This window comes from Polyodon spathula, chromosome 26 (genome assembly GCF_017654505.1).
Source record: "Polyodon spathula isolate WHYD16114869_AA chromosome 26, ASM1765450v1, whole genome shotgun sequence".
NCBI classification, from domain to species: domain Eukaryota; kingdom Metazoa; phylum Chordata; class Actinopteri; order Acipenseriformes; family Polyodontidae; genus Polyodon; species Polyodon spathula.
The window spans coordinates 3,501,853-3,528,246 of NC_054559.1; the positions used below are offsets into that span (position 1 = coordinate 3,501,853).

At 42.4% G+C, this 26,394-nt stretch overlaps 1 long non-coding RNA gene across 1 annotated transcript; it reads right to left on the reverse strand.

Annotated features, from left to right (window-relative positions):
- Nucleotides 1–19,126: 19,126 nt before the first annotated feature.
- Nucleotides 19,127–22,901, reverse strand: LOC121300938. Its single transcript, XR_005947577.1, has 3 exons — nt 22,818–22,901; nt 19,707–19,762; nt 19,127–19,212 (listed from the first exon to the last, which is right to left on the reverse strand). It is a non-coding gene; the product is annotated as an uncharacterized LOC121300938 (long non-coding RNA).
- Between the last annotated feature and the right edge of the window lie 3,493 nt (nt 22,902–26,394).

Sequence of the window (26,394 nt, forward strand, 5' to 3'; positions counted from 1 at the left end):
GACCCAGCAGGTATTCACCCTCTGCTGGTAGACGGGAACCAGCAGGCATTCACACACTGCTGGTGGACGGGAACCCAGCAGGCATTCACCCTCTGCTGGTGGACAGGGACCCAGCAGGCATTCACCCTCTGCCGGTGGAGGTGTCGGAGGCAGAGGCAGCTCCTGCTGCTCTGTTCCTGCCGGTGGAGGTAGCAGAGGCAGAGGCAGCTCCTGCTGCTCTGCTCCTGCTGATGGAGGTGGTGGAGGTGTGTAGTCTCCTGCCGGTGAAGGTGGCAGAGTCCGAGGCAGCTCCTGCTGCCCTACTCCTGCCGATGGAGGTGGGTGAGATGTGTAGTCTCCTGGCAGTAGAGGTGGGAGCAGCGTGTAGTCTATCCTTGTTACAGGGGACTGGTGAGGCTCTCCCTCCTGCTCTGGAGACAGCAGTGGGACCTCTCCCTCTGGCGCTGGAGACGGCTCCTCTCCCTCTGGCTCTGGAGGCAAAACCAGTAGACATTCTTCCTCTTCTGGTGGAGACTTGGGCGGTGGACGCTCTGCCTTCCTCTTCCCATTTCCCCTTCTCTGCCTCCTCCTCACCTTCCTCTCCTGGGCCAGTTCCTCCTCTCCCTCTTGGTAGGGGCAGTGCACCACCGGGTGCCCGAACTCCCCACAGGCAAGGCACCAGCCTTGGTCCTCCAGACCACCGAGGAGGTACTCCAGATCCTGGCAGCCATCTCTCCAGCTCCAGCCTTCCATTTCTTTATTGTTTTTTTTTTAAACCAGAAGCTGAGATCAGAGGAGGCAGAGGCAGCTCCTGCTGCTCTGCTCCTGGCTGTGGCGGGGACAGAGGCAGCTACTGCTGCTCTGCTCCTGGCGGTGGAGGTGGTGGCGTGTAGTCTCCTGGTGGCGGAGGTGGGAGTGGCGTGTAGTCTCCTGGCAGCGGAGGTGGGAGCGACGTGGAGTCTACCCTTATTACAGGGGACTGGTGCGGCTCTCCCTCTTGCTCTGGAGATAGCGGTGGGACCTCTCCCTCTGGCGATGGAGATGGCAGCAACGGCTCCTCTCCCTCTGACGCTGGAGACTGCTCCTCTCCCTCTGGCTCTGGAGGCAAAACCAGCACAGACTCCTCCCTCTTGGGTGGTGGACGCACCGACTCCTCCCTTTTTGGCTGTGGAGCTGGCATTTGCTTCTTCCCCCTTTTGTGGGCTGGTCTCGTGGCCTTCAGGCGAAGCCACTCCATCTGTATGCAGGAGGCACACCATGGAGCCCCTCCTTCTTTCAACTCCTCCTGGCAATTACGCCATGGATGCATTTCTTCCTCCCATCCCATTTTTTTTTTAATGAATTTTGCACCCGCAGTATCCCTGGTCTGACACTTAAGAACATAAGAACATAAGAAAGTTTACAAACGAGAGGAGGCCATTCAGCCCATCTTGCTCGTTTGGTTGTTAGTAGCTTATTGATCCCAGAATCTCATCAAGCAGCTTCTTGAAGGATCCCAGGGTGTCAGCTTCAACAACATTACTGGGGAGTTGATTCCAGACCCTCACAATTCTCTGTGTAAAAAAAGTGCCTCCTATTTTCTGTTCTGAATGCCCCTTTGTCTAAACTCCATTTGTGACCCCTGGTCCTTGTTTCCTTTTTTCAGGCTGAAAAAGTCCCTTGGGTCGACACTGTCAATACCTTTTAGAATTTTGAATGCTTGAATTAGGTCACCACGTAATCTTCTTTGTTCAAGACTGAACAGATTCAATTCTTTTAGCCTGTCTGCATATGACATGCCTTTTAAGCCCGGAATAATTCTGGTCGCTCTTCTTTGCACTCTTTCTAGAGCAGCAATATCTTTTTTATAGCGAGGTGACCAGAACTGAACACAATATTCAAGATGAGGTCTTACTAGTGCATTGTACAGTTTTAACATTACTTCCCTTGATTTAAATTCAACACTTTTCACAATGTATCCGAGCATCTTGTTAGCCTTTTTTATAGCTTCCCCACATTGTCTAGATGAAGACATTTCTGAGTCAACAAAAACTCCTAAAAAGGTCTTTTTCATAGATTCCTTCTCCAATTTCAGTATCTCCCATATGATATTTATAATGTACATTTTTATTTCCTGCATGCAGTACCTTACACTTTTCTCTATTAAATGTAATTTGCCATGTGTCTGCCCAGTTCTGAATCTTGTCTAGATCATTTTGAATGACATTTGCTGCTGCAACAGTGTTTGCCACTCCTCCTGCTTTTGTGTGGTCTGCAAATTTAACAAGTTTGCTTACTATACCAGAATCTAAATCATTAATGTAGATTAGGAATAGCAGAGGACCTAATACTGATCCCTGTGGTACACCACTGGTTACCACACTCCATTCTGAGGTTTTTCCTCTAATCAGTACTTTCTGTTTTCTACATGTTAACCACTCCCTAATCCATGTACATGTGTTTCCTTGAATCCCAACTGCGTTCAGTTTGAGAATTAATCTTTTGTGCGGGACTTTGTCAAAAGCTTTCTGGAAATCTAAATAAACCATGTCATATGCTTTGCAATTATCCATTATGGATGTTGCATCCTCAAAAAAATCAAGCAAGTTAGTTAGGCACGATCTCCCTTTCCTAAAACCATGCTGACTGTCTCCCAGGACCCTGTTACCATATAGGTAATTTTCCATTTTGGATCTTATTATAGTTTCCATAAGTTTGCATATAATAGAAGTCAGGCTTACTGGTCTGTAGTTACCTGGTTCAGTTTTGTTTCCCTTTTTGTGGATCGGTATTACGTTTGCAATTTTCCAGTCTGTCGGTACCACCCCTGTGTCAAGAGACTGCTGCATGATCTTGGTTAGCGGTTTGTAAATTACTTCTTTCATTTCTTTGAGTACTACTGGGAGGATCTCATCCGGCCCAGGGGATTTGTTTATTTTAAGAGCTCCTAGTCCCTTTAACACTTCTGCCTCAGTTATGCTAAAGTTATTTAAAACTGGATAGGAACTGGATGACATGTGGGGCATGTTGTCAGTATCTTCCTTTGTAAAAACTTGTGAAAAGTAATCATTTAATATATTTGCTATTTTTTTTTCTTCATCTACGATTTTGCCATTTGTATCTCTTAAACATTTAATCTCCTCTTTGAATGTTCTCTTGCTGTTGTAATATTGGAAAAACATTTTGGAATTGGTTTTAGCTCCCTTAGCAATGTTTATTTCTATTTCTCTCTTGGCCTTTCTAACTTCCTTTTTGACTTGCGTTTGCAGTTCTGTGTACTCTTTCTGCGTACTTTCTTTTTGGTCCTTTTTTAATGCTCTGTAAAGTGCCTTTTTTCGCTGAATATTTTTTTTAATTGATCTATTAAACCATTTTGGCAATTTAGTTTTACATTTAGATTTGTCTACTTTAGGGATATAATTGTTTTGCGCCTCTAGTACTACATTTTTGAAGAACAACCATCCTTCTTCTGTGGGTGTTTTCTCTATTTTACTCCAATCTACTTCTGTTAGTCTCTGTTTCATACCTTCATAGTTTGCTTTTCTAAAATTGTAAACCTTAGCTTTAGTCTTTACTTTTGGGGATTTAAAAAACACTTCAAATGAGACCATGTTGTGGTCTGAGTTTGCCAGTGGTTCTCTGACCTCTGTTTTAGTTATTCTATCTTCGTTATTTGAAAAGACTAAATCAAGGCATGCCTCCCCTCTAGTCGGTGCCTTGACAAATTGTGTTAGGGAGCAGTCATTTGTCATTTCCACCATTTCTATTTCATCCTTCGTGCTCCCCACCGGGCTTTCCCATTTTATTTGGGGGAAGTTGAAATCCCCCATTAGTATGGCTTCTCCTTTGCTACACGCATTTCTAATGTCATTGTATAACAGATTATTTTGCTCACCGTCTGAATCTGGTGGTCTATGGCATGCTCCTATTATTATGCCTTTTGAATTTTTGTCCGTTATTCTGACCTATATTGATTCGGTTTTATTTTCTTTGTCCAGGTTTAACACCTGGGCTTCAAGACTCTTTATTATGTATAGCGTTACCCCTCCTCCTCTTCTGTCCTGCGTGTCTTTCCTATACAGTGTATACCCACAAGTATTATATTCATCCCCATCATTCTCAGACAACCAAGTTTCTGTAACACCTATCACATCATAATTACTTGTTAGTGCAGTAGCTTCAAGTTCTAGAATTTTGTTTCTGATACTTCTAGCATATAGATAAATACATTTAATGGTTGTCTTACCTGAGTTGTTGTTCTTGTTTTGATGCGGTCTCCCTTCTGTTTTTTTGTTGATTTCTCCCCCCTTCCTTTCTAGTTTAAATGCTTCTGAACCTGCTCGAGGATCTTTTCTCCAAGTAGACTGGTTCCCTTGTTACTTAAGTGCAGTCCGTCCCATCTGTACAGATAGTCCTCGTTGTAGAATGTGTTCCAATGATCAAGATAGGTGAAGCCTTCCCGTGTGCACCACGTCTTCAGCCATGCGTGTTCTATAATATGCCAGCAAGCCAGCACAATAAAATGAAACACAGAGCAATGACTAATAACTAATATAATTTTTTTTTATAAAATAATTAATCATTATATATATAGTAGCAATCTCAGTTCCCGCAGGCAGGTGCATCACACAGGGCGAGGCAATGCACACACAGGCTGAGTGCTGCGTGAACCCGGGACCTCTCGCACTGAAGCATAGAGCTGATACTGCTGTACAAAAGAGCCGGCTCCTCTCTGCTTCCAACAACAACAAACCCTTCCCCTTGTCACTGGTCTGGAGCAACAGCCAGTCCTGCCCCACGACCAATCACCAGCAGTTCCTGCGCTCCGTGCCCGTCGCCAATAGGCTGCTAGACCAATGCGAAACACAGCCCCTCCCATTCCAAGCGCTACTGTACTTTACTGTACTGTACAACAAAGTTCAAATAATGTGGGGGGGGGGTCTGCATCATCACCTTGGCCTTGCCGAGGGGCTGTGACTGTACTCGGCCGGAGGAGGTAGCAAAACCCCCACCAGAGCCAGAAAGTCTGCCTCCGAGTGACATGGCCAACTAGTCGATGGAGTGGGGGACACCGGAGGTTCTGGTGGGTCAGGGTCAGGTAAGTGGGAGATGGTGGAACCAGGTGTAGTTTGGACCCCGGCCCTGGTATGGGGCTAGCCGGTCCTGGTGCAGTACTACTCTTCGGCCCCTGGATGGCATTTGTACCCGGTAGATGACCTCACTAAGGCGCTCCAGTACCTCACATGGCCCTGTCTAGGTACTGTCGAGCTTCAGGCAGAGCCCTCTTCGACTCAGAGGATCGAAGACCCAGACCAAACCCAAAGTCATAGTGCTGCTTTTGGCCTAGTGGGGTTGTTTGAGTCTTGTGTATTTGAGGTCGGCAGCACATGTCTGTGAATACACTAAACTCAAAGTTGTGTACTTGGTCGGAGTGTAGCTCCTGGGGGATCCCGAACCGGCTGAAGAACCCCCCACAAGAGCGCTTTGGCCATCGTTGCTGCCTCCTGGTCATAATCTCATAAATGCATCATTGTATTACAGATTTAATAAAAGTGCAAATGCAATGAAAGTGAAACTTAATGACTCTGCTTTTCAAAACAAATAATACAAATAATACTAAATCTAAGAACATGGCATATATACAGTTCTGGCAATATCTAAATCAGATTTGTAGATTTTACCCAAATGGAAATCAAAGTAGATGCTATAGAGGTGAAAGTAACTTAAATTTCTTACCGGTGCAGTGTTATTTTCAGGTATGTTTTAAAAACTTCCACAAAGAAAGCAGGGAAGAACCATTCATATCCAGTCGCTATGCTGTTTTTGGTCTTTTACATAATTTTTTTAATTCAATTTATCATATTTTTCTACCATTATGAAAGTAGTATGTGCATATTTATTATATGCAATACATTGGGTCTTGTAATATTTTTACTGTGCAAATTTGCAGTGGACTTCTCATTAATTGCATTTTCTTTTTAGATAAATTAATTGTCTGTTCCCAATTTAAGTTTCCAAAAAAATATGCATAATTAATGGTAAATGTACCTCTTTTTGACAATAGGAAATGCCCATCAAATCGCAATTGATTGCACATATACAAAAATCTGACAGTGTACCACTTGCAATCTGACAGTGTATCACTTTCTGACATGGGTCAAGTTTTGGTACATATACCACATTCTGATGGTGTACCACTTTCTAACATTACACCGGCTCTTTAACCCAGATCACAGCTTCTATCAAAATAAAAAACAACGTCCACAAACTGGAACTTGAAGCTTATCTATTAACTTCAGGTTAGATGATAAAGACAGACAAATCATTTGTGCATTTTTCCTGATTGATATCAGACAATGTTTGACAGGTAAACTGTTCTCCCTAAAGCTAAATCGCATATGATGGCTAAATAGATATCTAATTCTTGCTTTTTGTCTGGAAAACATTTGCATATAATGCCTCGATATACTCTGGAAGTGATACTGAATTTGGCCAGTGTTAAACTTTCTAAATGCGTGGGTTGCTGTTTTTTTTAGAATAACTGACGAATCACCACAGTCGACCAAACGTTTATCGATTACACCGGATGCAGCAAGCAATATAGAAACAAGATTGATTTTTTTAGCTGCGGTGATTTGGCTTCTTAGTCGTGCATGGCATGGTGGCAGCTGGGGGGATGAAGGGGGATAGGGTAAAGACTGCATGAACTGAAGTTGTGAAGATGTAGACTGGGATGGTGTCCTTATTGGACTGGGGGACTTCCATTTGGATGAATGTTGATGTAGGCTCATTTTCAATTGATTTAAGGTGGTTGCTGAAAGGACGGTGTAATTATTGTTGCTGGGGTCAGATTCTGTGGTGTCTGGTCTGTCTGGTGGGTAAGCCAGACAAGGATGTTTAGTTTTTAATTTTGGAGGTTCTTTTCCTTGGATTGGCATTGCGTTCGGGAGGGAAAGATTTTGGAGCTGTCATGGCAACTATCTCGGAGTCGTTGTTAACATTGAAAACTTTATTCTGGTAGAGCTGGAACAGGTTTGAATGGTTGAATTGTCTGGTTATTAACACTTAATAAGCTTGATTTGATTGACAGATTAAAAGTGAGTTTCCTGCCTGAACAACCACTTTGCTTCATTTAACCTCCATTGTAAATAAAAACGTGATTTAATTTAAAGCCATAGAGACAGAAGCTGCAGCTGACATCTCCAGAGCCAAAGGAGGAAGATCCACTTCCATTTTGAGAGACAGAGTCCTGTATATACTGGAATAAAAGGAGGAGTTGAGGATACCACCTCCACCATAACCTCAACCACCACCCCTGCGTAACAGTGACCTATGTGTCACATCCCTCAAACCGGGTTCCCAGACACCTGATCTTTATACCTAGACTGGTCGCTGGGTTAGTTTCCAGGCCTCGGCACCAGCATGCACAGTCGCTCGCCTGGTCTCCTCTTCAACTCTCCGTGGTAAATCAGACATCGCTGCACTGTCGCTGAGGCTCTCATCTCTGCCTGCTGTTGCACCTGCCCGGGTCACAGACCTGCACTCCTGACGCCCCATACAGTTTAGACACGGAGAGAGAGACATGCCACAAGCAAACAAAATGTTAGGTTATGAATGTAATCCCGTTTCTCTGAAGGAGAAGACGACTGTGGCAGGAAATGGCTGAGCGGTGACGTCAGACCAGAAGAAGGACGAACAAAAAGGTTTCTGCAGCTTACGAACAGAAGACTTGGCGTGCGCCGTTTTATTTAGAACAAAAATAAATAAAATGTTCATACAAAAATAAATACTGCTCACAGAGCACAAAAATAAAGAGATAAATCAAATCTCGAACACAGAATACAAATATAGGTCAGGCTGGGCGATCGACTTCGCTGTTCCTATATCTTTAAAAATTCTCTCTCTTCTCTCTCCGCTCTCGTTCTGCCACTCAAACACCCCACGTGGAGTACAGAGAGCTGCAGGTATTTATGCAGCAACAAATTAATCATTTGTTAATTCGGAAGATGGCCACCTTCTGCACAAGTTTTTTATGTGGATGGGGGCTTCCCATCCACGCTGCAAAACAGTACAAAAACAATAACAAAACAAAACGCATGGCCATGTCATCATATATATATATATATAAATATAAAACAATAAATACACAAACACAAAACACAGTACAGGGGCGGAGGGGGAAACCCCGTTCTAAAAATAAACAACTAAACGTACAGGGCTTCTCGCCCTGTTACATAACTCTCCCCCCTGTGAAAAGCACACCTGGCCCCACGGCCACCTCCCCTCTCATTCTCAAAGTCCTGGAACAGGGGTCTGGAGTAATCCATGGGGGTGACCATGGTGGCAGGTCCTCCTCTCCCCATGTCTTCCTGGCTGGTAGCTCCCTCTTCCAGGACTTCAGCCGAACTGTAGCAGGGGGAACTGGTCTCCTGAATCCCCCCCCACTTCTTCATGGCTGGAAGCTCCCCTTTGTGGGGCTCTGGCCACTGCACTTCCTGCCGTGAAAGTGCGCCTGGTGGAAGCTGGTCTCCTGACCTCCCCTCCCTTCTTTGTAGCCGGCAGCCCCCTTTTCTGAGGCACCGGTCCCGGTGCTTCCTGCGGTCCTGCAGGACTAGTAGCGGCTCCAGGCGGCGCAAGCCAGGCAGTGGCCCCAGGTGAAGCAGAGCTGCCAGCGACCCCAGGCGAAGCAGAGCCGGCAGCGACCCCAGGCGAAGCAGAGCCGTCAGTGACCCCAGGCGAAGCAGAGCCCTAAGCGACCCTAGGAGAAGCAGAGGAGAGACAGGAAACCCCAGGTGATGCGGAACCCTCAGCAACACCAAGCGAAGTGGGACCCTCAGCAACCCCAGGAGAAGCAGGACCCTTGGCAACCCTAGGGGCTAAAAGAGAGACACAAGCAGCCCCAGGCGATGCGGAACAACTAGCAGCCCCAGGTGATGCGGAGCAACAGGCAGCCCAAGGCGATGCAGAGCACCAGGCAGCCCCAAGCAATGAGGACGTGGCATCCTTGGGTGGTGCGAGGCAGGCATCCTTGGGTGGTGCGAGGCAGGCATCCTTCGGTGGTCCCTTGGAAGGCAATGGCGGCAGTGGACCATTGGGAGGCGATGGTGGTAGAGGACCTTCGGGAGACGACAGCGGGAGGAGAGCCAGGCCTAGCTATGGTGCTGGGGTTGGCCCTCTTCGCAGCCACTGTGGCCGGTTGTTTCTCCCCCCTGCTCTCCTCAGCAACCTATGCAGGGGCTGCTGAGGTCCGGCAGCATCCTGCCCTGATCTCTCCAATGCTGAAGGGAGAGGCAGCTCCTGCTTCTCTCCCTCTAGTGGGGTTGGAGACAGAGGCAGCTCCTGTTGTTCTGCTCCTGGTGGTGGAGACTGAGGCAGCTGCAAAACAATACAAAAACAAAACACACGGCCACAGCGTTATATATATAAATATAAAACAATACATACACAAACACAAAACACAGTACAGGGGCGGAAAGGGAAACACGGTTCCAAAAATATAAAACAATACATACACAAACACAAAACACAGTACAGGGGCAGAGAGGGAAACCCCGTTCTAAAAATAAACAACTAAATGTACAGGGCTGCTCGCCTTGTTACAATGACTAACAACTATACTTTTGGGATATGCCTGCCACAGGAGATCACTTTCTCTTTTGCATTGAACCCGCAAATGCGAGTGATGTCACATTGCAAGGTTTGTTGGTTGTCTTCTCTTTCAGGGAACTGGGGTGACATCTGTTCCCTTTCAATTTGAAGACGACCAACAACAATACTTTTGGGAAAGTATATGCTGCGTAGCAAAACCATGTTTCCAACATCCCAAATACGCACACAGGCACTGTGGACTGACAGAGCCTGTAGCTCACAAGCCTGCTTAGTGGAGGCTAACAAAAGGGCTGTCTTCATAGAGAGATATTTAAGCTCTATGGGAATGTATAGGCTCAAATATGTGTAGAATTGGGGAGGAAATCCTTTCTAGGATGACGTAACCACCGAGAGCCCTTCATGTCGCCACGAAATGAGTACCTGGGGACATCAAATCAATGGGGACATGGCATGCAGATATGGCTGTTAGGTACACTGTCAGTGTAGAGGGGATCTACCCTCCTCTAGCAGATTTTGCAGAAATTGTAAAATGATTGCTATATGGCAAAGATTGGGTCATGGCCATGCACCAATTTTGAAAATACCTCCACTTATAAAAGTACAACGGCCACAAAGAGAACTGTCACCTTCTCTCTCCGGACCTTCGCCAGGAAGGCCTGGAGCACTGATATTGGCGGGAATGTGTACAAGACCGTCCTAGGCCACTCGTGGGCTAGGGTGTCGATACCTAGTGGACCGCCGTAGCTAGAACCATAGTGGGCATTGAGTCATCTCTGGTCTTCTCAAAACCTTGCCAAAAGCAGTCTACCGCCTGAGGGTGGAGTCGCCATTGTGAAGGGTGAGGACCCTCCATCGAGAGGAGGTCTGCCGCCCATATCACCACTCGAGGGAGATGAACAGCCTGGAGGGATAACAGGTTCCTTTTTGCCCAGGTAAAGAGCCAAAAGGCTATGCGGTGCAACCCAGTGGACCGAAGTCCTCCCTGGAAATTGACATACTCTACTTATAGACATGTTGTCTATGCTGACAAGGACATGTCTCCTCTGGAGCACTGGAAGAAACTGCTGGAGAGCGAGGTGGACTGCTCACAGTTCCAGTGCATTTATGTGCAGGGCTGTCCAGCGACCTGACCAGGACCCGCGGACTCCCCTACCTGGAGACCCAGCTGGAGACTCAAGTACTGTAAACTGTACTTTACACAGGTATTAATGGCATCGTCTCACCAAATCTCTCCACCACGATTGTGGTGTGGGCCACTGCTCCTTCCTGCGACTGGGAGAAGATCAACCAGTTGTCCTAATACCCTCATCCCTTGCAGCTGCAAGGGGACTAGGATGGCATCCATGCACTTTGAGAACATGCGGGGGTCTAAGGAGAGGCCAAATGGCAGCACGGAAAACTTGAAGTGGAGGTATTTCCTGTGCATGGAATGAATAGGGAAGTGAAAATACACGTCCTTTAAGTCCACAGATGTGACGGTGTGTGACCATTTGGAACCGCCTCTCCCTCAAGAGGTGTCTCAGGTCTAAGATGGGGTGAAGGCCACCTTTGGCACCAGAAAATACCTTGAGTAGAACCCCTCCTCTCTTTTGGTTCAGTGGCCATTATCAAAAAATAAGAAATTACAAATGACTTTGATAGTTTACGAGCGTATGTAAATCCAGTGTGGCATTTCCAGAGCCAGAAGCTGCAGTGAATAAAGATTGTGAGCATTGCAGTAAACTTCCAAACACAAGTAGTAATTCTTTGAAGTAGAATTAATTGGCTGGGTCAAAATAACCTGGGCTTATCCTCTCTGAAGTGCAATTAAAGATATGCCACATTTCAGTAAACAAACTCTGTGGAATTTATAGTTTATTAAGCAAGTTTTAACTTTTCAATGGTGTTATAACCCAGACTTTCAAAAACTCTCTTTACTGAGCATAACACTGCCATCTTGATGTCGACCTTGCCTGAAAGACTTGGAGGCAATCAGTGCTGTGGTCAGATGGAATGGTCATACTCCTGCCCTGGATGCCCATGGAGGACTTGCAACATGCTTACTGGAAGTGTCTGTGATTATAAGAAAATAAAAGCAAAAAAAAACTAAGCTCATGCGGTTGCTTGTAGCTGATTCACTTCAAAACTTCAAATTGGATCTTAAAGGATGCCAGTGATTCAGCATCAACAGCATGACTAGGCAACCATTTCCATACCCTAACCACTCTCTGTGTGAAGTTTCTCCATCCCTCTGTTTAATTTCTACCTTTACATTTGTGTCCTGGTTTCTGTGCTGTGCTTTAAGTATTGGTTAAGATTGGGATGAACTTTATTAACTCCTTTTAAGATTTTAAAGCCTTCAATCATGCCCCCACGCCCTCCCATGTTTTATTTGTTTCAGGTTAAACAGATTTGGTTCTTTCAGCCTCTCTTTGCAGCTCAGTGCCTTAAACCCTGAGATTAGTGTTGCTGCTTCGCTGGACTCACTCCAAGGCCTTATTCAAAACATGGGAACCGCAATACACTGACAGAGTCAGTTTGTCTGTCCGCCCGTCTGTGTGTCACACTATACCAGGTGAATATGATAACTATCTTGATTTTTCACTAATCTTCATCAAACTTTTATCATGCACTCCTACCCATCTATAGATGTCAGTGGAAGCTAGAATTTGGTATTAATTTTCGACACCCCACTCTTGTTACTCTAAAATGGCTTTTTGACCTTTCGATATATCTGTTACGCCTACCACCTGTGAAAGAAAATGCTGGAGGTTCCAGTGACCTAAGGTGAGTTCTCCCCTCAGGTTAGAACGGGGCTCATCTAGCTGCCCTGTACACTTCTAACTTGTCAGTCAGTTTGGGCCTATCCTTGGATTTAATTGATACCCTGGTACAAATTTCAAGCAGTTGCATAATTTCAATTTTTTGGAAGGATATATCATTTTTCCTTTGAACTTAAAAAACATTTTGTACCTTTTACATGATATTTATTAAGCACAGCTAAAATTATTTGAATAAGTTAATGGCTTGTTATTGTCAGTAATCAGAGCCTGCACTGCATCGCCCCATTTAAGGAGAAGCATGTGGGTTGTGTTAAAGGATTAGGAAATTACTACCTTAAAGTAGTATTATTGTATTTGTAAAGGAATCTGCATTACCGTTTTTTTCCACAGACTATGTGTTTATATTAAAAGACCATGTTCTGTCTGAAGATTGTCAGGTTCTTCTTTAGGCCTACAAAAAGAAACTAGTTACATTATTTGAAAACGTTTTGACAAGAAGTCTTTTCAGAAAGTTTGCGTCTAGCCTCTGCACTGCCACAATGGTTTTGTGTCCCAGATATCTTACATTGTCTGCAAATGATCACAGAGGATAAAGGAAAGTGTATCGTGAGGCACTGCTGATAAGGATTCTGATCCTTGTCAGTGAGATGAGACTAAGATAGTGTGTGGGGTCACTGGTTTGCACCCAGCCTCCCCCTGTTACACAAATCAGAGACCAACTGCCTGGCTGCAGTGTCAAAGAGCAGGGAACTCACCAGTTGAAGCAGTATATTAATATAATTTATTGCTTGGTTATCTAGTTGTGACTGGGCGTGCTCTGTCACTGGTTCCACTGCGTATGCGAGCCGCTGCGGAAGCAGCTGGGATGCGCAATGGGAGATGCGTTGCCAGGCAACCGATTGAGCAGGGAGACTCGGGGAGGAGAGCGTTCACGACAGGAGAAACTTACTAATATGAACCCTTCAACTCCCAGACGGATTCCATGAAGGCTCTGCCCAACTGGGATTTTGGGAGAAGCCGAATTAGGTTATTTTAGAGGATATTGATTCCAAAACAGTATAGTTAGTTTTTTTTTTTAGTACAGTAGGTTACTGGAGCAGTACCTCTCTTTTAGTGGGAGTAGCACTCGTCGGCTGTGGACAAACTTTTATTTCTTAGCTTAGCTTTGTTTTGTTTTTTTATTTACTGTAGTGTCAGCACCTATGCTCTCGACACCCAGCCCACGCCACCTGGGTCCCCTGTAGCCTGTTCTCGGTCTCCAGTGAGAAGCACTGGAGTTGGGACAACCCGTCCGCCAACCCACTGTCACAAAGGCGGCCGGAGTGGGGGACATCCGACCAGAAACAGGAAAATAAACAAAGAGAGAGGTGGAGCTGAGCGTATGGATTTGCTCAGCATTTAATGAGTGAACAGAACAGATAGAAAGTAAACGGTGGTAACAAACAAAAATACAAGGACACGGCACATTCGCCAAAACACAAAAGAGATAAACAAAACGGACTATCACTAAACAAAACACGGTGAGCTTCTTTAACGATTATTATTTTATTATTTATTCTCATTACCTCCGTCTCCAATCCCATTCTCCACTCACGAACACACAACCCGGAGTGGGTGAAAACATGCAGCTTTTATGCAGCTGTACCAAGACTCGAATGCTAATCAATCATTCAACTGGAGTCTCGGTACAACTGCACGTGAATTAATAAAGTGCAATTTCCTGTGCTCACATATTATTACTTTTTACTTGCACGTGAAATGCTGTGCAATCCTCGTGCCTAAATACAAATATACATTTTAAACACTTGTGTTACACAGACCCGTTTATATCCTGTGTACCAATGACTATACACCAACATTAAAACACAACACATAACACAAAATACACACAGGGGTGGGCATTTGGCCACACCCACCCACAAAAATCTGGAGGGGGGAAAAGGAGAAAGGAGAAAGTCATCAGTGTGATTACAGAGTTTGTGTTTCTGGTGCAAGTATTGTTTTGTTTGAACCTTTATTTTGGTCCTCGTGCCTTGTTTCTGTTTTGTTTATTCTGTTTTGTAAATAAAAGTCTGCATTGCGCTTAAAACTGCAGCTTCCTGACTCTGGGTTTGCTTTCCTGCTGCTCCAGCCTTGAGCGCAATGCTACCCTGCTATATATGGTGGCAGTAATGAAATAACAACCCAGCAAGGTACTGCAGTATTTAAAAAAAAAAAAGTATAACAGTGGACTGGAAGACCTCCTCGGCAGTATGGAGGAGACTGCCCCAACCACCACCCCTGGGCACCTGTTCGTCACCTGTAATTCAGAGCTCTCGACCCGTGCTCCCAGACACTGGACCTCTCATCGCTGGGCCTGAATCCCAAGTCGAAGCATCACCAGGCATGCTTTTTTGCCCAGACACCTATTATGATCCCCCTGGTGGACTAGACATCATTGCATTCTCACCAAGGCTTCACCGGAAGCTCCATCCACCCAGTCACCAGCCTGCACTCCGGTCGTGCAGGAGAGGACAGTGATCCACCCGCTGATCCACCTCCAAACAGAAGAGGAACCATCTAGAGTTATCGAATGTACCGGTAGTACCATTCTGAGGGGGAGGGTATGGTTATGCGTCCCCTGTCACTGACAGAGAATCAGTGACAGGGGACCCAGCCGGTGTGGACTGGACGACCGGTCTGGGATGCACAACGGGAGATGCGTTGCCAGGCAACCAATTAAGCAGGGAGGCTTGGCTGTTCGGGAGTCCCTGATTGGTTAGGGGACATACCACAGGGAATCTACAGCCAGTTCAAAAAGCAGCTGCGCCACATCTTTGTATTTTTTATCTGTGTTTTGTTTTTGTATTTATTGTTGTTGGTACCCTAGTGTCGGCACTTGTGTTTATTAAATCTGCACGCCTGTGCCGTGTGTGAAACACCAATGCTCTGTGTCTTGGCTCTTTTTACCAGTGACGACCCACACAGGTAACATCATCCCCTGTTACAAGAGTATATAGAGTAAACATGTCACTATGTGTAGTTGTTTATTTTAGTGTAATTATAATTATAATTACTGCAACATAACTGTAACTGTAATTGTAATTAATCAAAATAGCATAGTAATTGTAATTACAATTTCGATGTAATTCTAATTCTATTTCTAAGAGACCCTAGTTCTGGTGCCAATATTAAGAAAATCCCTGTTTTGGTGTTTTGGATTTGTTATTTGTTACTGGCCATTGTATTTTCTTGAATACAATTAACCTTGTGGATTGTGTTGAGGTTTGTGAAGTGAACCCATATCCACTGTTGTCCTAAGAGTGCAAGAGAAAACACACTGTCAACTTGACTAGTGGGAGCCCCCGTACATTTAGAAAAATAATTTGCAATATCTTAATAAAAACAGGAAAAGCTGATATTAACACAAGGACTAGTGTGCAAAAATGAGTGAAACGAAATGTTCTGCAGATCCAATCAACAGGAACATTAACCCGCACCAAGGCATCTTGACAATCTACCCTGCCTAGCTGCTTCTTACTAATTTAGTAGTGATGTGCTCCTAGGCTAGTTTCTAACTCCTAAAGCATTCCCACACATTCACCAGCTTTCCTAATGAATGCACTGGAAATACCTCCTCACAGGAGGAACTAGTCAGTGGAGGTATCTTTGGAAAAGCCAAGAGCCACGTCTTTGTTATTATAAGGGCTTTGGAGGCTACGGGTTATCAGAAGCATCACATAAAGTATTACAGTTTCCCTGTGCAGCTTCAGAAAATATGTACTTTCTTTGTTCAGAGCTCATAAGTGTTTTCCAGTGCTGTCAGCCAAATGACCGAGGGCCCAGATATAATTACAAATGTACTATTATGCCAAATCTCTTTGACACAAAAAAAGTGACGTACCAGGAAAGCCTTTATCAATGTGATTGCATGCACTTACCTTCTTTGAAAAAAAAAAAAAATCAAACCAACCTTAAAATCTCTGTTTTATCAACGCTGAATAAAATATATTATGGATAAGGGTAATAACATCCTGGACGGTTATGCATTGAAACCTCAGTCGAATGCTTTAAAGAGTGTATTATTTGCTTCTGTTTTCAGAGTGTATTGACAAAGCAGAAAAAAAAATGTTCTTCTACTACTGTGCTCAGAGGCAATTAGATGTCAGACTGATTACATGGTGCTAATGGCTAAATGGAACCCAATAAAAAGAAACTTCCAAAATCCCATTTCCTTCTGAAAGTTGCAAACAGGTACACCTTGTTTTTTTTTTCTGCACACCATTTTAAACTCTACATTGCAGGCCAGGCTCTTTTATAGTTCCCTTTTGAAAACACATGACATCAGACAGGTAGTGGATTGTGTGACAGCCACCATCATGACTAGAAGAGTAAAGAGGGAATTCACTGTTACTCCAAACTTTTGCTGTTGACGCTTAACCCTGTTAGACCCTTTGGATTGCATTTGTGATATCAGCTGTTGATTTTATATACATACATTTTTCAGGTTTTTAAAGCTGCATGTAAACTTTATTAAATATCCCAAGGAGATCCACATGCTAGTGTTACATCATCATTATTACATTAATTTCTTAATTATACTAAGTCGTAAGATAACTGTGTGTGCTGTGTATACTTATGGAGGTATTGAATCATTTCGTGTTTGTGATACTTGCTGGGCATATTTCACTCAAATGATCCTTGCATGAAATCTGAAATGTATGGACTGTAGTAGAGAAAGTGAGGGTTGGCTTTATTACTGTTGCATCTGCATCAGTCGCTGCTGTTGAGCAATGAGTTTGGCAAGGACGGGTAAGAGGGTAAGGTATCATTTATCTGATGCAATAACTAACCTGATTCAGTGAGCAATGGCCCATCAGAAAGAAACAACAGTTTATTGTTCTGTGGAAACTTGCAAAGAAATTTGGGATTGTGGTGCGACTGGCACAGCTGTGATTAAACTTTACGGCAGTGTTCGAATTAACAAAAGCTTCAAAATGCAGATGCTACAGTATTTTTGCTTTGGTTTTTATTATTAAGGCTAGTAAAACTGGACAATACAGCATAAGATATTTGTAAAAAATTGCCTTCAAAATAATACTTGCTGTGTAAATAAAATATGTTAAAAAAGGTATTTGTCATGTGGGCAACCATTTAAAGATACCGTTGTCTATGTAAACCCCATATTTTTATACATTTTAAGCCATGTTGTTTTTATGGTTCAGCCATGAACTACTAATATGACCAATCCTAATTTGACCATGATTTACACCACAGTCTAACCTTATACAACATTCCATTGTCAGGCTGTTGAGTTCCAGAACTTGGCTGTACATCACAACCAGATATTGTTAAACCATGACTGTGTCCAATCCTGGTCACCACAGCACCAGAGGGATATTGTGGATCTGGAGAGAGTCCAACAAAGAACAACCAGACTAATCCCAGGGCCTAAAGCAATGAGCTGTGAGGATAGGCTGAAAGCACTAAATCTATTTTGCTTGAAACAAAGAAGAATTAGAGGGGTCTTGAGTGCAGTCTTTAAAATCTTAGAAGGGGATGCAGAATCACTTTTCAACAAAGTTTTGAGATTGAAGATCCACCAGAAATTGGGTGAACCTAGATGGGATGAATAGCCTCCTCTTGTTTGTAAAATCTGTTCTTTTGTTCTTATGAAAAGATTAGTTGGTGAAACATCCCCTTACTTGGTGGACTGTGCACCATTCTGTCCAATCAACACCAGTGTTACTATAGTTAATAATAAGCACCGGTAGCTTGGAAACCAAAGTGTTTATTTAAATGTTAGCAGCTCCTGCCTGGAGTGCTGAAGAGTGAAGGAACGAAAGATGTTTTTTTTTTTTTTTAATTATATGTGGCTTGACTAATAAAATATTTCTATTTATGCTATAACCATACTGGTGTCTCCATTAGCTGTGTGTTTTAACAGTTACTAAATCAGTTTGTTTGGCTTTCCATTTGCTGCTTTTCCATCACATAACTTTTTTTCCCCTCTTTTCTAGTCCAAATCTTTACACAACATTCCCATAGAAATGATAGGAGTTTCTCTAAATCCTTCTTGCTTATTTTATATACAAAGCAGAATGGCAAAACATTTACATACAGTATATGAAGCCTGTCTAAAATGTTCCACTTTGACACATTTATATTTTTCTTATTAAACAGTTAACTTTTGTCAGTTTTCCAAACACAATACAATATTCACAACCTTTTCTCCAATACAAATAGTTCAAGCAGGAGCATTCACACAGAAGGGTGGCTTGTCATGTTATTTCCTTGGCACTCGGCACTGATACAAGTTTAACCAGGAATGTGGGGATTTCTTTACTTTTGTTTTGTTTGTGTAATTGATAGGTTAACCTGTGGGGTTTGAGGAATTCCCCTAGGTATCTCAATGAGCTTATTAGTAGCTGATTTATGTTTGTTTAATTAATCAGATTGAGTGAATGCTGAAAACATTTGATTGGACTTTGATGTAAGCAATTCATACAAATGGAATTTGAAAGCAAACATCTTTTCAGAGCAGACATCCAAACACTGCTTGATAATTTTGGTAGTTATCTAAAAGCATTTATCTTTAAGGTACTAATGACAGATAATTTACCCATCACTGTAATTTGTTTTATAAGTCATGTCCCCATTGAAACCCATTAGCAGCAACTTAGATCTCACACTCAGAATGTCATTGAAAGCATTCAAAATGTTTAAACAGGATTATATAGAAACATATTAAATATGTTAATATCAGCTTTGCTGTTTCTTTTTCTTTTAAGATTTAATGACTTAAAAATGTTTCTAAGTGTTCATGGCTGCCTCTAATCAGGTTGAGAGTGTATTTTCTCTTGCACTCTTTGTAGCCTCATCGTTCGGAGCATCCCGGTCCCGCCTGATAAAAAAAACAAACAATAAAATAATAAATCTATGTGACGTGATCATCCTGGTGAACAAAAAATATTAGGCAGAGGAGCATCATATACTCCACCCAGCGGACGAGGCTGGTGGTTGGGGAGGAGGTGGTGATTCAAAAGCACGGCAGGATTGAGTTTGCAAACTAGGTTTATATACCTTATAGGTTCATCCGAACGTGCCGGTAGGTGGCTTGTAGATTGGCCAGTCAAATGTACTAGGCACTTGTATTAATGATACTATAGATTTCCTGCCTGAAATCTTAATCTTAATGATTTGTTAATAGTTAGTAACTTTTTATGAATTTGGCAGTCCCTACGGTACACACAGAAGTGGATACAATTATTTTAGTTACTTTGTTCAATCTACAGAAAGTGGTTAATCTCAAAATATTGGTATCTTTGCGAGACTTAAAGCACTTCATTGAAAATGATGCCCCTGTTATACACGTTGCATTACTCTTTGTGAACTTACCAATCCCAGCTTTGATGGCATGTTGAACTGGAAGCTGTGTGTGCAACGCTGAGGCCCTGATAAAATTAAAACAAACACATAACGATCTTTTAAGTATTTGTAGCTAACAAATTAACTCCTTAAAGATCTCCACTGTGCACTTCCAGTCATAATAAAGTCTCAAATGTGCAGTTCTGAAAGAAATATATCTATTAGCAAACATGTATTTACATTTTAAAATGCAACATATGATAAAATATATAGGTACAATACATTTCTGGTTACAAGCTAAGCTTTTAGACTGTAGCTTACTTCCTGGGACATTTCACCTGGAGAGTGAGATTGTCCCCTTCCCTGCACTGGCTTCTTTCCCCATATTGACTGACACTTTCAGTAAGTAACATGCTTTGACCCAGAAGACACTCCTGAGGTAACATCACCTAGCAAGTGCAAGTGTAAATATATAACCCAAGAATAAGGCATAGTAGAAACTGAGAGCTTCCTTTAACGTAAAATAGTACAAGCTATCATGGGTGCTATAACACGTGTTTATTTCAGAATAAAAGGCAATTTCACAAGAAAAGTTTCAGTGAGGAAGTTGAACTTGTACAGTAATTCTTCCTCCTAGCATCAATATAGACTGTTAATTTGTGATAGGTCCTTTACTTAAACTGCTTTCACAGAAACAAGATTTGATTTTAGAAAACAATGGCTAAATTCATTAATACCCATTTAACAAAAATGGTTTAAACATGATATCTTGGAAAGAGAATTGTTTCCCTGAATTACACTGTTAATTAGTTAACCAAATACTGCCAGGAGTTAATGAGTGACAAGTTTAGTTGACATAGCAAGGAACTTTTACATGAGAATCAGAGAACAGCTTGCATACATCCATATCTGTTTAACATCTTTGCAAGAAGGAGAATTCCACCTACAAGGTTGGAGTAACAAAGTGCAGCAGCTTTCATTCACTATTGATTGTTTTAGTAAAAGCAGCTGCAGGCTGTTTGTCTAACAAAGGGCTCTAGGGTATGCATGTGAGATAATGCATGTCTGCCATTATGCCTATTCATCAGTGATGGAGGAGAAAGAGCTGCCACACAATGGCTATCCAGAGAGGCTCGTTGTTCCTAAAAGAAAGGAAGCCATTCCCTTATCCCTTGCCTGGGATCAAATTCCCTTCGTTGGTATGTCACACTTCACACATGTTTGCATACACCTTGAGAACCACTTATCCAATTGTTATGAAACTTGGTATTAACATTATATAGTTTAAATATTCAGAATATCTGATTGTGGAGATAAATTGGGGTATCTGTTGCGTTTATCTCTATATCACACTGTGACAGAGAGAGAAAAAATCCAAGCTGCAATCTCCCTTCCAGCCAGAAAAGGCACTGTGTAAGGTTGCTGGTATGCTTCCCCGTAGATGGGATGACTCAACGGTAGGCATAAACAGGAAGTTAGCCATCTTGAAGGAAGCACATAGCTGCACGTACGCAAAATTAATCCCTTGAGTTCAGCTGTGGGGTGGGCAGCGATTGGAGAAACAATGGTGCCGAGTTGACTGGAGGGAGGAGTTAGGTAGTACAAAGGAGACACAGCTATATAAGTACGGTCCCTTATGCTGAGAATGTAACAGACGGCCGGAGCTTTGTTTCTTTGTTTTTGTTATGCGTGGTGTTGTTTTGTCTGTATTGCAGGGATTAGGGTTAGGTATTAGGAAATAAGGAAGCAGGAGCTGTTGCTACGGAGCCAACACAAATACCTGAGCACTACCTTCACTGCACAGCACTGACACAAACCACTATCTCAGAGTTTTTGAAGAGCACAATTGTGTGCACCAGAGACATGGGATTATTAACTGTGTTTCATTATCTTTGAGTTTGCAAGCCTGCCATGTTCCTTATGATACCATTCCTGGTAAAGTGGTAGTTTCTTTTGCTTTGTTTAAATAAACATGGACGTTTTTGGGAACATTAACGATGTTTGGACATTGAATTCAATACACACTTCACATCCTGTTCACACACGCTTACATTCTTTCATCTGGAGAACAGCTTATCTAACTGTCATGAAACTTGATAGTTACTTTGTGAGATTAAGTTATTGAGAGTATCGGATTCTGGGGATATAGAGGGTGTCTGTATGTCACACTTAGATTTTTGCATTATTCTGGAAAATTGCTTATCCGGTTGTGATTAAACATTTCATTTCTAATTCTTGTTCCATACTGTTCTGTAATACTGTTGATATATATCTCGGTCATCATGCTGATATCTCTAATTTTGACTTCATGGTGTGGGTGTAACTGACAGGCTTGTTCATGTTGTTTCTTTAAACTGCATTTTTCCTTGGACCAGCTTTTGGAAAGTTCATGAGTAGGAAGATGTTTGACAGGTCGACCTGATAAAAGCCTAAGGATCGGGAACTACCTTAAGCTGAATGACCCATGGTTGGAAAAGCTTGTAATAACAAGTCAAATCAGAACTTTTCAGCAGAGATAAGGGAGAGCTTCTGAGACAGTTTAAAGAATGGTGCTCCTACAGACAGAAATCTCATTAGCTGCTGTGGAGTGGCTTCAGGTGCTTCCAGTTCCTCGCCAGAATATTTAGAAACCCCAGTTTAATAGCATGGGTCTGTTCACAGGGCAGCCACTGCTGACAGAAATTAAATCAGGCCTTTTGTATAGCAAGGTTATGAACATCATCTAATTATGCATTTCTTGTTTTAATACATCTTACAACCACAGCATACAGATTAGATCAAATGATTAGACTTTAAAATTAGTTCAAATGTTGTAAACTTGTGGACCTCTTTCTGCAGTGTTTTTATGTTGAATTGTGTCTGTTGTACGTAACTGAAAATAATGGTAGCCAACAAAATAATTCTATAACTAAAATTGTTATATAACTCTCAAATGTCCAGTTCTGAAAGAAACACATGTTATAGTACTCCTATAGCATGTATTTCTTTCCAAATTGCAAATTTGAGACCTATTTAGAGAATTTAAGTGAAAGCAGTTAATATTTATGACATTATTTTGCAAGCTGCAATTCCTTGAAAATTGGGCTACATACCCCCTGCACCCTGAATTCAGTCTGTGCTTTTGAATGAACTGTGCATTACCTGCCTGAATGTTACACAGGTCGCTGTCAGATTCCAGCTGTAGCATTCTTCTCTTTGTCTGGTATTGGCTGTCCTTTAGTCCCAGTTCTATTGAGTCCAAGGAAACCTGGGTAAGGATATCAATAAGGCTGACTTTTGTTAAATGGCCAGTTGTTGGTCAACATCCTCATAGAGCTCCTGGCTGTAAAGAGGTAATTGGCTTGACGATGGGATCAGGATGCTCACTGACCTTCAGCTCTCCTTCAGTGTGGGAGTTCTAAACTGGGGTAAGAGAGCTTGTATGCTTTACTTATAACAGCCTGTTCCTGCAAGTAGCAGCAGAAGCCTATGTCTCACAGAGAATGAGCTGCAAAGAGGGAGGAAGCTTGTGTCCTGTCTTTCAAACCAAGACAAGTAGGTAGTACAGGCTATATAATAATAAAATAAAGTCACCTTTGTCTTCTCAAAACACAAGAACAGAACATGAATGAATGATATGAGGCTATTTGGCTTGTCTGATTCCTAATAGTTGATTGATCTACACACTTTGTCAAGTTGGGTCTTAAAGGATGCCAGTGATTCAGAATCAAGAACATGGCTAAGTTCAATGGCTAAGTTCTGTGTAGCTGGGCAGAGCTGAACAAGCATCTGCTTTACATCGGAGGCTACTGCATAGCCATTGCTACACAGACTGATGCTGAATGAAAGCTTGTGTTTGTTTACATCAAGGAGAGCGTCCACACAGCAGGAACTACTGCACGAAATCCTTCCACTCCAAGACGGTGCTCATGAAGGAAAGACTCAGCGAAGGCCATATGAAAAGGTAGGAGTCGCTGTGAGAAGGCCAGAAGTCCAGGAGCCCAGAAGTAGGTCAGTTTAGGGGATGTTGATCCCAAACAGTATTGACAGGGTTTGCATAGTGTAGTAGGTTCCTGGAGCAGGGCGTTCCTTTTAGTGGGACTAGCACTCGCCTTGTTTGGAAAACTTTTATTTTAAGCTTTGTTTTGTTTTCTTTATTATATTCTTTATTACCCTATTGTCAGCACTTGTGTTGATTAAATCTGCGTGCCTATGCGGCATGTCAATGCTCAGTGCTCTATGTCTGCCTCTGTCTTGTTCGGTGACAGCCCATGTGTGTAAAAAAATGGCCTTACAGTACATATGAAGAGGCTATATTTTAGGTTTGTAAAATTCACATTTAAATGTGCAAATGCTATTACAAAAAGTGTGATAACGTCTATCTAATTGTGCCTTTTACCTCTGAAAGACATGTTAATTCTTTGAATATAGTCTGATTCTTACTCGTTGTTAAAAGAAAAGGAAGCTTATTGGACCAGTCCCCCTGCAACACCCCAACCCTACCCCCATTTATTCAAGTGGTGTTCCTTACATCCACACTCAACCGCAACTACATTCCTTACATGTACTCAATGTACTTAGAGATTAGATATGTTTCTGAGAGCTGTATTAAGGCCCTAGGGCTGGCCGTTCTCAGTTAAAAAGCCATCACAAAGTAAGTTTAAAAAGTGTCCACATTAACTGTGATAAGTTATACCCATATCAAGTGCTTTGTAAGGGTCATGCAGATGTGGCACATGGTTTTTCTTGATCATTTTAAATTTAGCAATCCTACCTGTGAAACATTATTCACAATAGCTGCTGTTATTTTCTTGTTTTTGGGCTGTGTAGCAACCTGAATGATGTCTTGGAATGTTGGCAAATAGGACATTTTGATAGGCCAGGGATGGATGTGATGATTTATGAAGATACAATGTGAACAGACAGTGGCAAACATGCGGCACTCATCTATCCCATCTTTTGCTCTGAGGAGCAAAAGGTGGGAGTGCATTGCATAGTTTGCCAGCGGCAATGGAAAGAAGCCTCATGCTGACTGCAGATGAGATCGGATGTTCTGGGAACGTGGCCAGCAGTGAATAGGGGTATATAATAATGTGCCAGGCTTGCTGATCTGATCAGACAGTGCATTGCGAGATGAAGCGATAGCATCTACAGGTACAGAAAAGGAGCTGGAGAAACATTTGTAAGACTGTGAGAGTGCTCCAGACAATGCTACAGCCTTTCCTAGTCTGGGTCAGTGTTATAAATATAATCAGTGTCATAAGAACATAAGAACATAAGAAAGTTTACAAACGAGAGGAGGCCATTCGGCCCATCTTGCTCGTTTGGTTGTTAGTAGCTTATTGATCCCAAAATCTCATCAAGCAGCTTCTTGAAGGATCCCAGGGTGTCAGCTTCAACAACATTACTGGGGAGTTGATTCCAGACCCTCACAATTCTCTGTGTAAAAAAGTGTCTCCTATTTTCTGTTCTGAATGCCCCTTTTTCTAAACTCCATTTGTGACCCCTGGTCCTTGTTTCTTTTTTCAGGCTGAAAAAGTCCCTTGGGTCGACACTTGAATGCTTGAATTAGGTCGCCACGTAGTCTTCTTTGTTCAAGACTGAACAGATTCAATTCTTTTAGCCTGTCTGCATATGACATGCCTTTTAAGCCCGGAATAATTCTGGTCGCTCTTCTTTGCACTCTTTCTAGAGCAGCAATATCTTTTTTATAGCGAGGTGACCAGAACTGAACACAATATTCAAGATGAGGTCTTACTAGTGCATTGTACAGTTTTAACATTACTTCCCTTGATTTAAATTCAACACTTTTCACAATGTATCCGAGCATCTTGTTAGCCTTTTTTATAGCTTCCCCACATTGTCTAGATGAAGACATTTCTGAGTCAACAAAAACTCCTAGGTCTTTTTCATAGATTCCTTCTCCAATTTCAATATCTCCCATATGATATTTATAATGTACATTTTTATTTCCTGCGTGCAGTACCTTACACTTTTCTCTATTAAATGTCATTTGCCATGTGTCTGCCCAGTTCTGAATCTTGTCTAGATCATTTTGAATGACCTTTGCTGCTGCAACAGTGTTTGCCACTCCTCCTACTTTTGTGTCATCTGCAAATTTAACAAGTTTGCTTACTATACCAGAATCTAAATCATTAATGTAGATTAGGAATAGCAGAGGACCTAATACTGATCCCTGTGGTACACCGCTGGTTACCACACTCCATTCTGAGGTTTTTCCTCTAATCAGTACTTTCTGTTTTCTACATGTTAACCACTCCCTAATCCATGTACATGCGTTTCCTTGAATCCCAACTGCGTTCAGTTTGAGAATTAATCTTTTGTGCGGGACTTTGTCAAAAGCTTTCTGGAAATCTAAATAAACCATGTCATATGCTTTGCAATTATCCATTATGGATGTTGCATCCTCAAAAAAATCAAGCAAGTTAGTTAGGCACAATCTCCCTTTCCTAAAACCATGTTGACTATCTCCCAGGACCCTGTTACCATATAGGTAATTTTCCATTTTGGATCTTATTATAGTTTCCATAAGTTTGCATATAATAGAAGTCAGGCTTACTGGTCTGTAGTCTATTACTGGTCTAAGTCTATTCTGTCTATTACTGGCTAAGTGAAAAGAGAAGAAGCTTGTCATCTTTCTTATTTTTATTAATAGAGATTTTCTTAAGGTACAAATAGCCAATAGCCCCATATGCGGAATGAATAGATGGAGTATTCA